The 10,904-nt window shown below is 39.2% G+C and overlaps 1 long non-coding RNA gene across 1 annotated transcript in view; it reads left to right on the forward strand.

Moving 5' to 3' along the window:
* The window catches only part of LOC117309136 (uncharacterized), a 103,163-nt gene extending 92,673 nt beyond the window's left edge, over window positions 1-10,490 (forward strand). Inside the window, exon 5 of the long non-coding RNA XR_004523394.2 lies at window positions 10,331-10,490. This is a non-coding gene — a long non-coding RNA (uncharacterized lncRNA). The remainder of the gene's footprint in view (window positions 1-10,330) is intronic.
* The last annotated feature ends 414 nt before the right edge of the window (window positions 10,491-10,904 follow it).

Genomic DNA, 10,904 nt, shown 5'->3' on the forward strand with positions numbered 1-10,904 from the left:
TTCCCCTTTATTGGGGATTACATTCTGATCTAACAATTACTAATTTGTGTCCGTGTGTTCCTTGCTATTTGGGTAGGTACGATCTGAATGACAGACATCTATTTTTCAGTCACTAGATAGGTGTTTTCTTCAGAGTAAAGAAAAAACAAAACAAACAAATAAAGCCAGAAACTAAAACCAGAAGTTTGACGTTATGATTTATATTAATCGTTTAGGGGGTTGATTAAATTGAGTCAGTTCCAGAGTCACAATCAACTGATAATGTAAATTCCTTCATGTGAAAATCTGACCTTGAGTGTGATCTTCCCAGAAGACATTCCCTGTTTGGGAAACTGGTCAGCTTACTTCTCTGACATCACTATATTCTTTCTTTCCAAAATAATTCGAAATACTTCAATAATTGTCAACTGGATGGCATCAGAGGTGGAACCAATGTGAAATAACTCATTATGACCAGAATGGAAGAAAAAACACAGCAGAAGAAGTTCAAGGGAAAAAAAAAAATAAGCCAACGTGAAGGGTAAATGATACTCTGCTAATTTATCAAGATTAGGCTGAATATCTCTAAGGTCAGTAAGGAATGAAAGGCTGGAGTATTCCAAACAGCTGCTTGGGCCTTATTTTACCATCAATGTGTGATTTAGGGGCTGAGAAAATACATGCTTTCTTGGCTCCAGAAGAGACATTTAGTATTAGGCTTCTTTCTCCACCTTTAAAGACAAGATGAGGTTGGGCTGTCTTTGCAATGTGATCGTTGATCATTGGAAATAAGTATTTGACAGGTGCTGCAGTTACAGACACCCTTATAAGCAAATGAGAGATGGGCTATATGTCAAGAGAAATTAGGAGAACATTTCAATCTGCCCAGTTACATGACTAAAAGAAAAATATTTCATTTTCTCATATTCTTCATGACTAAAAATTTTTTATAATCTCATAAATCTTCAAACTCATAGTGTATACCAGTAACTTAACCATAAATATATTTCCAGGGTGTAATGATATTTATCTAATGAGACCGAGTCTCTGGCCAGCTGCCTGCCTGTACTATTTAGGGAGCCTTTCCCAAACCCTTTGATTTAACCCATTATACTCCCAAATGCTGCCTAGCGTAATTTAACAATAAATAAACAATTCCACTGGCAACTTTCATTCACATTTTATGTAACATAAATATGTAATTTTAAAGGTCTTATAATACGATCTATACCAATTTAGAATTATAGAAAGTTAGAGATTGATTTCTTTAACATGTGCATTTTCAACAGGGGTAATATTTCTCCCAAGAGGGTGAAAATTGGTTCTTAAATATTAAACTGGTTTGTGGCTCTCCAAAGAGCCACAGCACATACACAGATATACAGTATATATCTGTGGTATTAAAATTTCAGGGAGAAGAGGTATGATTAGGTGAAAAAAAATGTCAGAAAACAGCTTCTCAAGGAGGCAATAATAAAAAGGTTGAGAAACACTGCTCTATCTCAATAATTTTGGAATTAATAATAGCTTTAATAATAACATTTGTTGTCTGTTTACCATGGACCAGGTTCTGTTTTAAGTGTGATACTGAGATTACCTCGTTCTCCCCGCCCACCTCCCACTTCACACTCCTCCTCTCCCCATGTAGCTAGGTGCTTTTGTGTGTTCTTTTACATATGAATGTGGGAGTGCTACACCGAGAAGCACAAAGAGGACTAGAGAAGTAGTCAAGGCATTTGACCAAGCTCATCCAACTAGTAAGAGGCAGAGCTAGGATTTTAACCTAGACTGTCTGTCTTCAACCTCTTAACATGCACTTCATTGCCCTGTCCACCAGCTGCCTGTTCCACAGGTAAAAAGACGAAAGCCCAGAAAGGGCTTGTTGTTCTTCATCACCAGTCGGGCTAATCCTGGACTTAAGACACGTGCTATCCATCCAGGATAGCAACTTGTCCAGGATGTTGTCTAATACCATTTTTCTGCCACTAGGGTTCTTTTGATACAGTGTCCTTCTTGTCTTGGTAGTGGGACAATTGACAATTGACAAAGGCCAGTTAAATCAAGTCAGTTGAGGGTTGTTTAATTCTTCTGTATCCTTGCTGATTTGTTGTTGTTTAATCATGCTATCTATTGTTGAAAGAGAAGGTTGAAGTCTTCAGATATAATTGTGAATTTCTCTGTCTCTCCTTTTCATTCTGTTAATTTTTCCTTCGTGTGTTTTGAAACTGTTTTTAGGTGAATACACACTTGATTGTTATGTCTCTTTGTCAGCCGACCTTTTAATCATTATACCATGTTCCTCTTTATTTCTGGTAATTTTGCTTGTTCTGAAGTGTACTTTGTCTGATATCCATAGAGTCACTCCACCTTTTTTTTTGATTAGTATTTTCATGGTACATCTTTTTCCATCCCTTTATTATTACTTACCTACAGCATTATATTTAAAAGTGTGTCTTGTAGAGAACATATCCTTGGATCTTATTTTTAAAATGTATTCTGACAATAACTGTTTTTTAAATAGTGTGATTAGTCTACTTACATTTCATGTGTATGTGATGATGTGTTTGGATTTAGGTGGACCATTCTGTTTTTTTTGTTTTCTGTTTCTTCCTTCTGTTTTTCATTTATAGGTTTCCTCTTTTCTGCTTTATTCTGGATTATTCGATTTTTATTTTTAGTATTCTATTTTAACTTTTCTATTGAGATTTTTACTGTATCACTTTAAAAGTTTTTTTGTGTTTGTTTCTTTTTTAGTTGTTGATTACAATATAAAATATAATATAGTATAACATGATATAATATAATATACTTAGCTTTTCACTTTCCGCTCAGAATTAATATTTTCAACTTCAAATGGAGTATAGAAACCTAACTACAATATAGGTACTTTTACCTTTCCCCTCTTTATTTATATGTAGTGTATTTATCATATGTATTTATACACATATTTATGTATATTATATGTAATATATATGTAGTAATTATCATATGTATATTTGCATCATATGTATAATTACATCTATAGACATTGAAAACTCCATCAGTGTTATAATTTTTATGTTAACCATCATACATATTTTGACCAACTAAAGAGGAGCAGACTACTTTATTTTATTTACTGAGATGGTTACCATTTCTTGTGCTCCTCCTGCATTCTTGATGTTCCACGTTTCCTCCCAGTATCATTTCCCTTCTGTCTAAAGAACCTCCTTTAACATGTCTTTCAGAGAAGATTCTGGTGACAATGAATCCTCTTAATTTTCCTTCATCTCAGAATGTCTTTATTCCACCTCCATTTGTGAAGGACATTTTTACTGGGTGTAGAATTCTGGGTTGACAGTTCTTTACCTGCAGAAATTTTTAAAAGTTCTCATTCCTCTGGTGTCCATGGATTCTGATGAGAAATCTATAGAAATTTGAATTGTTGTTCCCTTATATGTGCCTTTTTCCTCTAGCTGCTTTTAAGAGGTTTTTCTTTGTCTTTAGTTTTCAAGTCATGTTATGATATGTCTGGGTATGATTATTTAAAAATGTATTGTGTTTAGTGTTTGCTGAAGATAGAGAGGAAAAAATGTAATGGCTAGTTGCCTAATGCTGTTGGAATCATGCTCTCTGGTCAGGGAAAAGGATTCCCTTTCCTCAGTTTTAGGCATCTTCCCAGTCTGCTGCTGCTGTTGCAATGTGACAGGATTGCTCAGCAGCTGGGACAGAAACTTTAAATAAAGAAAAAGGGACTTCTCTTACTGTCTCTGATCCTTGCAGCCCCCTTTCCTAATCCTTGGGTCAGAATACCGGTGTTCACACCAATGTCCACTTCTGGGTTCGAGCTGTGTGTGTGTCTGGGCTGGGTGACACTCAGGAGAAAAAGTGGGGATATTACGACCAGTTTGGTGATACTTCCAATTCTGCTTCCCTGATCTGCCTGCTACCATATATTTCTTAGATAACTGCTCCACACATTCTGTCCAGGGTTGATATTTGCATTCAGTGGAAAGACAGGCTGGAGTGTGATTACCCCAGCTTGCCCAGAACTGATTGCAATCAGTTTTGTTTGTTTCTTTGTTTATATTGAGATATAGCTGATTTATAATATTATCTTAGTTTCAGGTGTACAACATAGTGATTCAATATTTTTATAGATTATACTCCTTTTAAAGGTATTACAAAATAATGGCTATATTTCCCTATGATGTAGAATATGTTCTTGTAGCTTATTTATTTTATACACAGTAGTTTGTACCTCTTAATCCCCTACCCCTATCTTGCCCCTCCCTCCTTCCCTCTCCCCACTGGTAACTGCTAGTTTGTTCTCTGTATCTGTGAGTCTGTTTCTATTTTACTCATTTGTTTTAATTTTTAGATTCCACATGTAAGTGAGAACATACAGTATTTGTCTTCCTCTGTATGACTTATTTCACTAAGTATAATCTCCTCCAGGCCCAGCCATGTTGTTGCAAATGGCAAAATTTCATTCTTTTTCATGGCTGAGTAATAGTCCACTCTGTGTGTGTGTGTGTGTGTGTGTGTGTGTGTGTGTTTGTGTGTGTGTGTGTGTCACATCTTTTTATCCATTCATCTGCTGATGGACACTTAGGTTGTTTCCATATCTTGTAAATAGATTGGTATCGTAAATAATGCTCGTATGAACATTGGGGTGCATGTATGTTTTGAATTAGTGTTTTTGTTTTCTTTGGATATATACCCAGCAGTGAATTGCTGGGTCATATGATAGTTATGTTTTTATTTTTTTGAGAGACCTTTTTACTGTTCTCCATAGTGACTGCACCAGTTTACATTTCCATAGTGCACGAGGGTACCTTTTTCTCCACATCCTCGCCAGCATTTGTTCTTTGTAGACTTTTTGATGATAGCCATTCTGTTAGGTGTATTTTATTTTATTCATTTATTTTTGAATTTTATTTTATTTGTATTTTTTATACAGCAGGTTCTTATTAGTTATCTGTCTCATACATATTAGTGTATACATGTCAATCTCAATCTCCCAATTCATCCCACCACCCCCAACCCCATTTTTCCCCCTTGGTGTCCATACATTCGTTCTCTACATCTGTGTCTCTATTTCTGCCTTGCAAACCAGTTCATCTGTACCATTTTTCTAGATTCCGCATATGTGCATTAATGTATGATATTTGTTTTTCTCTTTCTGACTTACTTCACTCTGTATGACAGTCTCTAGATCCATCCATGTCTCTACAAATGACCCAATTTCGTTCCTTTCTATGGCTGAGTAATATTCCACTGTGTATATGTACCACATCTTCTTTATCCATCTGTGTGTCGATGGGCATTTAGGTTGCTTCCATGACCTAGCTATTGTAAACAGTGCTGCAATGAACATTGGGGTGCATGTGTCCTTTTGAATTATGGTTTTCTCTGGGTATGTGCGCAGTAGTGGGATTGCTGGGTCATATGGTAATTCTTTGTTTAGTTTTTTAAGGAACCTCCATACTGTTCTCCATAGCGGCTGTATCAATTTGCATTCCCACCAACAATGCAAGAGGGTTCCCTTTTCTCCACACCCTCTCCAGCATTTGTTGTTTGTAGACTTTCTGATGATGCCCATTCTAACTGGTGTGAGGTGATACTTCATTGTAGTTTTGATTTGCATTTCTCTAATGATTAGTGATGTTGAGCAGCTTTTCATGTGCTTCTTGACCATCTGTATGTCTTCTTTGGAGAAATGTCTATTTAGGTCTTTTGCTGTTAGGTGTATTTTAAGTGTTCTTTGTTGACTTCTGAATAGCTGACATACATAGAGATTTGCATTCTTAATCGCTTACATTCCCTAAATTTTAAATATGTTTCAAAATTTGATGTGTCTTAAGTTGTAGATTTGTCTACCTTCTTGCTGCTGGATACCTGGGAGTTGTGGAAAGAATTTTAGGGGAAAGAGAAGTAAGATTCATTAAGTTAGTCCTTGCTGCAAAGTCCCTTGTGCACATTTGCCACATTTCATCTTCATCATAGTGCTTTTTCATGTGCATTATTTCCTCATTTTACAGAAGAAGATAAGCAAAGTTGCACAACTCAGTCAAGGGGCACATCCAAGCTCAGGTTTATTTGTTTAATTCCAAAGCCTGAGTTCTTTTCATCATATGATGCTGAGGATAGACTAATTTTATATTTTTGAAATGTGAGTATTTTTGAAAATAGCCTGTTTATTTTAACCCATTAATATTTGAAAAGGCAATCAACATGTTGCTCTTATATTACCCGAAGAGGGCTCACTCTCTTGCTTGGAGTAACTCAAGGACCAACTGTCCTCTGATTCTCTTTTAAGACCTTTGTTAGGTGTTGTGATTTCATTAATAACCACCTGATCCCCTAGTAGAATATTAGCCTGAGAAGTTCAGACTTTCAGTTTATCAAGAAAGAAACCAGCTACATTCCACGTAGAATGTTTAGATTGGACAGGATATCAGGCTCATAAATACTAATTTGTGAGAAGTCACTGGGGTCTGTATGGATAAGTGGATTGACCTTCAGCAAGTACGTAACTGAGGAGCTGACTGGGCTGCCCCTTTGTCAGGAAATCCCAGAAGTAATGGATTTGACATGGTGGGAGCCGTGGATCCACTGTCCTCACTGCCTGATGAGATTGTCCTGGTGGCAGTAACATGTATTCTTTGGCAAACAGCCATTTCCGCAGCCCCAAACCAACAATTCAGTGGTTGAAAGCTGTGTCTTGGGAGGAGTGGCTCTAATTCCTTGGCAGCCTTCCCGGGGTTAGTGGTGTGGAGAAGCCCTATGAAGATTGAGGAAAAGATAGTGAGTGAGGTTAGCAGGTCAGACTGCAATCGTTAGCTTTCAAACAATAAAACAGACAAGAGCGGTACCCTGGGTCTACAAACTGCCTGAATTACATGGGATTGTTTACCTCTGCATTTTCTAGGGAAAGGGGCAATTCTTTAAATTCATCAAGGACCCAGCAAAATTAAGAATCCTTGGTCTATCTGTTATGTCAACAGTGTAGATCTGTGGTCAGTGCCTGTGCTATGTATGGAGGAAATAATCAGTAATAACAGGAAAAGTGTGAGAGGGGCAGCCAAGAGCCTCCACCAAGGGGGAAAGCCACCCATGTGAGGTACTATTAAAATATTAGCTGGTTTTCTTTCTGTGTCCCTACCGTGTTGCAGTTCAGTTGATTTGAATTTGACAATGATGACCCAAAGACCGAAAAAACCATGGCCTTCAGGGAAGCTGGATGAAGGATGGATGGAAACTGTACTATTTTTACAACTCTTCTGTAATTCTAAAATTTTATATATCAAAGGAGGGATATATCTATATCTATCTATCTGTCTATCTATATATGTATGTCCATCCTTTGGAATATGATACAGTCTAGAAGACAAGTTCTATTATCCGAATGGATGAGGCTGACCTTGGAAATTTTGATAGCAAGTAGACCAGGGTAAGCATAGGGCAGTATTTAAGAGCATGGACTCTGGGATTAAGAATTCCTGGGTGTGATTCTCAGACCTAGTATTCACCCACTGTGTGAACTTTGTCATTTTACATACCCGTATTTTACAGATGAGAACACTGAGGCTCAGAGAGTTTAATAATGGATACCTACATCACGTGGCGGTCACGGGACTTAAACGAAATAAGTAAAAAATGCCTGGCACATAGAAAGCATCCAGTGAGTGTTTGCTGTTAATGTGATTATGATCACAATTATTATCAAAGTGGAGACAGGAGATTTTTAGAAAACATGAGCAGGCTGGTGAGATCAGGTAAATTCTAAGCCCTGAGAGCTGATGACCTTCCTTTATGTCAGGTGGTTTCAGGGAATGAAGCTACAGAAAGAGGTGGTAGTCAGTGGGGGAAAATTGGGGGAAAAGTCAATGAATGTAGGATACAAGGAAACAAGCTGGGCTGACAGGGGCCACATTGGGAAATTTCTGCATCTTCAGAGACACAACAGAGAAGGGCAGGCCAATCACTCACGAGACTCCTAGAAGCCCTATATTATTAATAATTAATATAATAAACCCTGAACATCTCATAAGTCTGATTTGTTGGGCATCATCGTTTTGGAAATCAGGTAGGGCTTGATTTCTTTTTTCTCAGATGGGTTTTTAATTCATAGGTACTTTTGAGTAAGACCGTTTCTTTCCCTTTTTATTTGGGGGCTTTGAGATCTTTCTGTAATAGGGATCTGATTGCCATCTTAACGAATTGTTAAAGTTCTGAGAAAACTTGCCTCTCACCCCCACTCCATCCCCGCCATGTACACAATGACCTCTGAATGCTTTAGACCAGCTTTCGAAATGTAACTCCATTAACCCAAATGTGACAGTAAGAAACAAGTCCAAATATTATGAAAACGATGCAGCCGTGACCTGCAATCACTTTCCTCCATTCTAACTGTAGACAAAGCATGTTATTTCCCCCTTGAACTTAACCATGATTTCAACATGATATGTTATCATTTTAATGTCTGTGGTCTTACTCAAGAATTGAGTGATGAAAAACCAAGACACATGAAAAATGGTCCATGGTAAAAGCCTGTCTTAAGAGCACGTTCAGAAAGAGATTACACTAATTGCATCCAGGGGAATGTGGGTTATGAGAGACTAGACTTGTGTTCCTCTTTAGGGTTACTGTCTCTCAGTGTGTTTCTTTATTTGATATGAAATTCTATTAGAACAGAGTTTGCCTGGATAATGAATGTACCGATAACAGAAAGGGAAAACATCATGAAGCCAGAGAACTTCGGTTGAGCGAGGCTGATGATGGTGACTATGGGATGTGAACATGGCCACAGGCTTTGATTTCTTGTTTTCACTGATGGGCACATTTCAGTTTTATATGGTCCATAGGCTTGCTTACAGAGGTAGTTAACGTTAGAACGTTTCTTGATGGTGGTGGTGTGTGTGTGTGTAACAAGGTGGGATAAATCAGAGATCTCCTAGAAATAGGGGAAGACATAGCTAGAAGAAGTATTTTTCAGAGTACAAAGGAAATATTTCTTTTGAACATCCAGGTTCTAGAGATCTGGGGTCATGACAGAACAAAATCAATGTCCTCCAGAAGTAATCTCTCTCATTGGTTTTTTGTAAAAGATAAGCACCTCTACATTTCTTTATTATAAAAATCGTGCTCACTTAGAACATCTGGAAAACAAAGAAAAGTTAGGAAAAAATGAAAAGCCCCCAGCAAATACAACACTGAGATAAACAACGTGAACACATTTTTTTGCAATAATTTCAAGTAAAATAAGTGTTTATTTCTACATAACTGCTGCTATCGTGAATATACAATTATGTATCCTGCTTTATATCCATGGTGAAAAATGTCCCCATATGACTGAAATATTATCTTAAAGTTGAAGGGGAGTGTGGCTCCCACGCATCAGAAAGGCAGGGCTCCCTACACAGCCAGAGCTGGAAGGAAGTGTCCTCCACGGCTGGGCGAACACCCACCATCTGCTAATGCAGAGCATCCTTGCTCGGCATCACAGTCTTGATAAAGGCTTGAGTGGTATTGAAGAGAGAGGTCTCATGGCTTCTAATTGGTGCTGATTGCTAATCTTATATCTGTCACAGTTGAATGACATTGTTTCTCGTCTCTGCCTTTCTTTCCCATTTGATGATTGCCGAGATACTTTCGGCTCTAGGATGCTCTGTGTCTAGACTTAGTATACCTTAGTACCATGGAACATTGGTTCTCCCCCCTCCCCCTTCCTCTCGCCTCCCCCTTCCTCTCGCCTCCCCCTCCTCCCCCCTCCTTCTTCCATTTTCATTGTTTCAATGCCTTTCTCTTGTGTTGTTGCTCTATTCCGGACACTGACATGTTTTCTCATGTTGTGTTCACAATCAGCCTGCGAAATAGGTATTCCTGTTAACCTCATGTGACAGGCAAGGCAAGTGAAGCTCAGAGGGGCGGCGGAGTGAGTGGGGGAAGCTGAGCTCCCACGCTGCCATCCAGTCACTCCTGGAGACAGGCTGCTTTCAAGGAGCTGAGCGGTCATCACCCCGAGCTGGACACTCACTCAGTCAGTCCACCAGGCTAGTCTGTTGGTCACTCATTTACTCACTTGTTGGCTCACTGGTCATGGTAGACCGGATAATGACTCCTAAGATGACCCTGTCTTAAGCCTCAGAAGTCGTAAACATGTTACGTGGCAGAAGGAAATTAAGGCTGCAGATGGAAACGTTTCCTAATCAACGATCCTTAATAGAGGCTAGTATGCAGGTAACCTGTGAGTATCAGGTGGGCCCAATGTAATCACAAGAGTCTTTAAAAGTAGAAGCAGGAGGCGAAGAAGCGTCAGTGTCGAGGTACGGGGTGTGAGAGTCAACAGCTTCTGCTGGCCTTGCAGGTACAACGGGTCCAGAGCCAAGGGTTGCAGGTGGGCTCCAGAAGCTGGAAAAGGCAAGGAGACAGATGCTCCTCTGGAACCTCCTGGAAGAAGTACAGCCTTGCTCACCTCCCGATTTTAGCCCAACGAGTCTGTCCTCAGATTTCTGACCTCCAGAACGGTAAGATAATAAATTTGTATTATTCTGCGCCGTTTGGTATATGGTGATTTCTTACGGCAGTCATTTTCGAAAGTAATACACATGCTGGGTTCTGAGAGAATTATCAGACTCCTGGAGCGTTACCGTATCGATGCCCCGGGGCTCTGTGTGGTCGGTGAGAGCAGCACGGGCTTCTAGCAGGTGTTGGTGTCTGGAGCAGCTGAGTGGTAGCTTCAAGGTTCTGTGGAGTTGCTTGATTTAGAACGGGACTTGGCCGGTTGTCAGGGGCCTGGTTGGGACCAGCTCCTAGCAAGTGATCAGGCGGCGTCTCCAAGTACGAGTCGGTCAGGTTTGAAGGGATGTGGAGTTCTGTGGTCTGGAACATAGGATCAAGAGCAGTGCTGTCCAGTGGGAGCACAAACACCCTATGCGAGT

This window comes from Tursiops truncatus, chromosome 19 (genome assembly GCF_011762595.2).
Source record: "Tursiops truncatus isolate mTurTru1 chromosome 19, mTurTru1.mat.Y, whole genome shotgun sequence".
Taxonomy (NCBI): Eukaryota; Metazoa; Chordata; class Mammalia; order Artiodactyla; family Delphinidae; genus Tursiops; species Tursiops truncatus.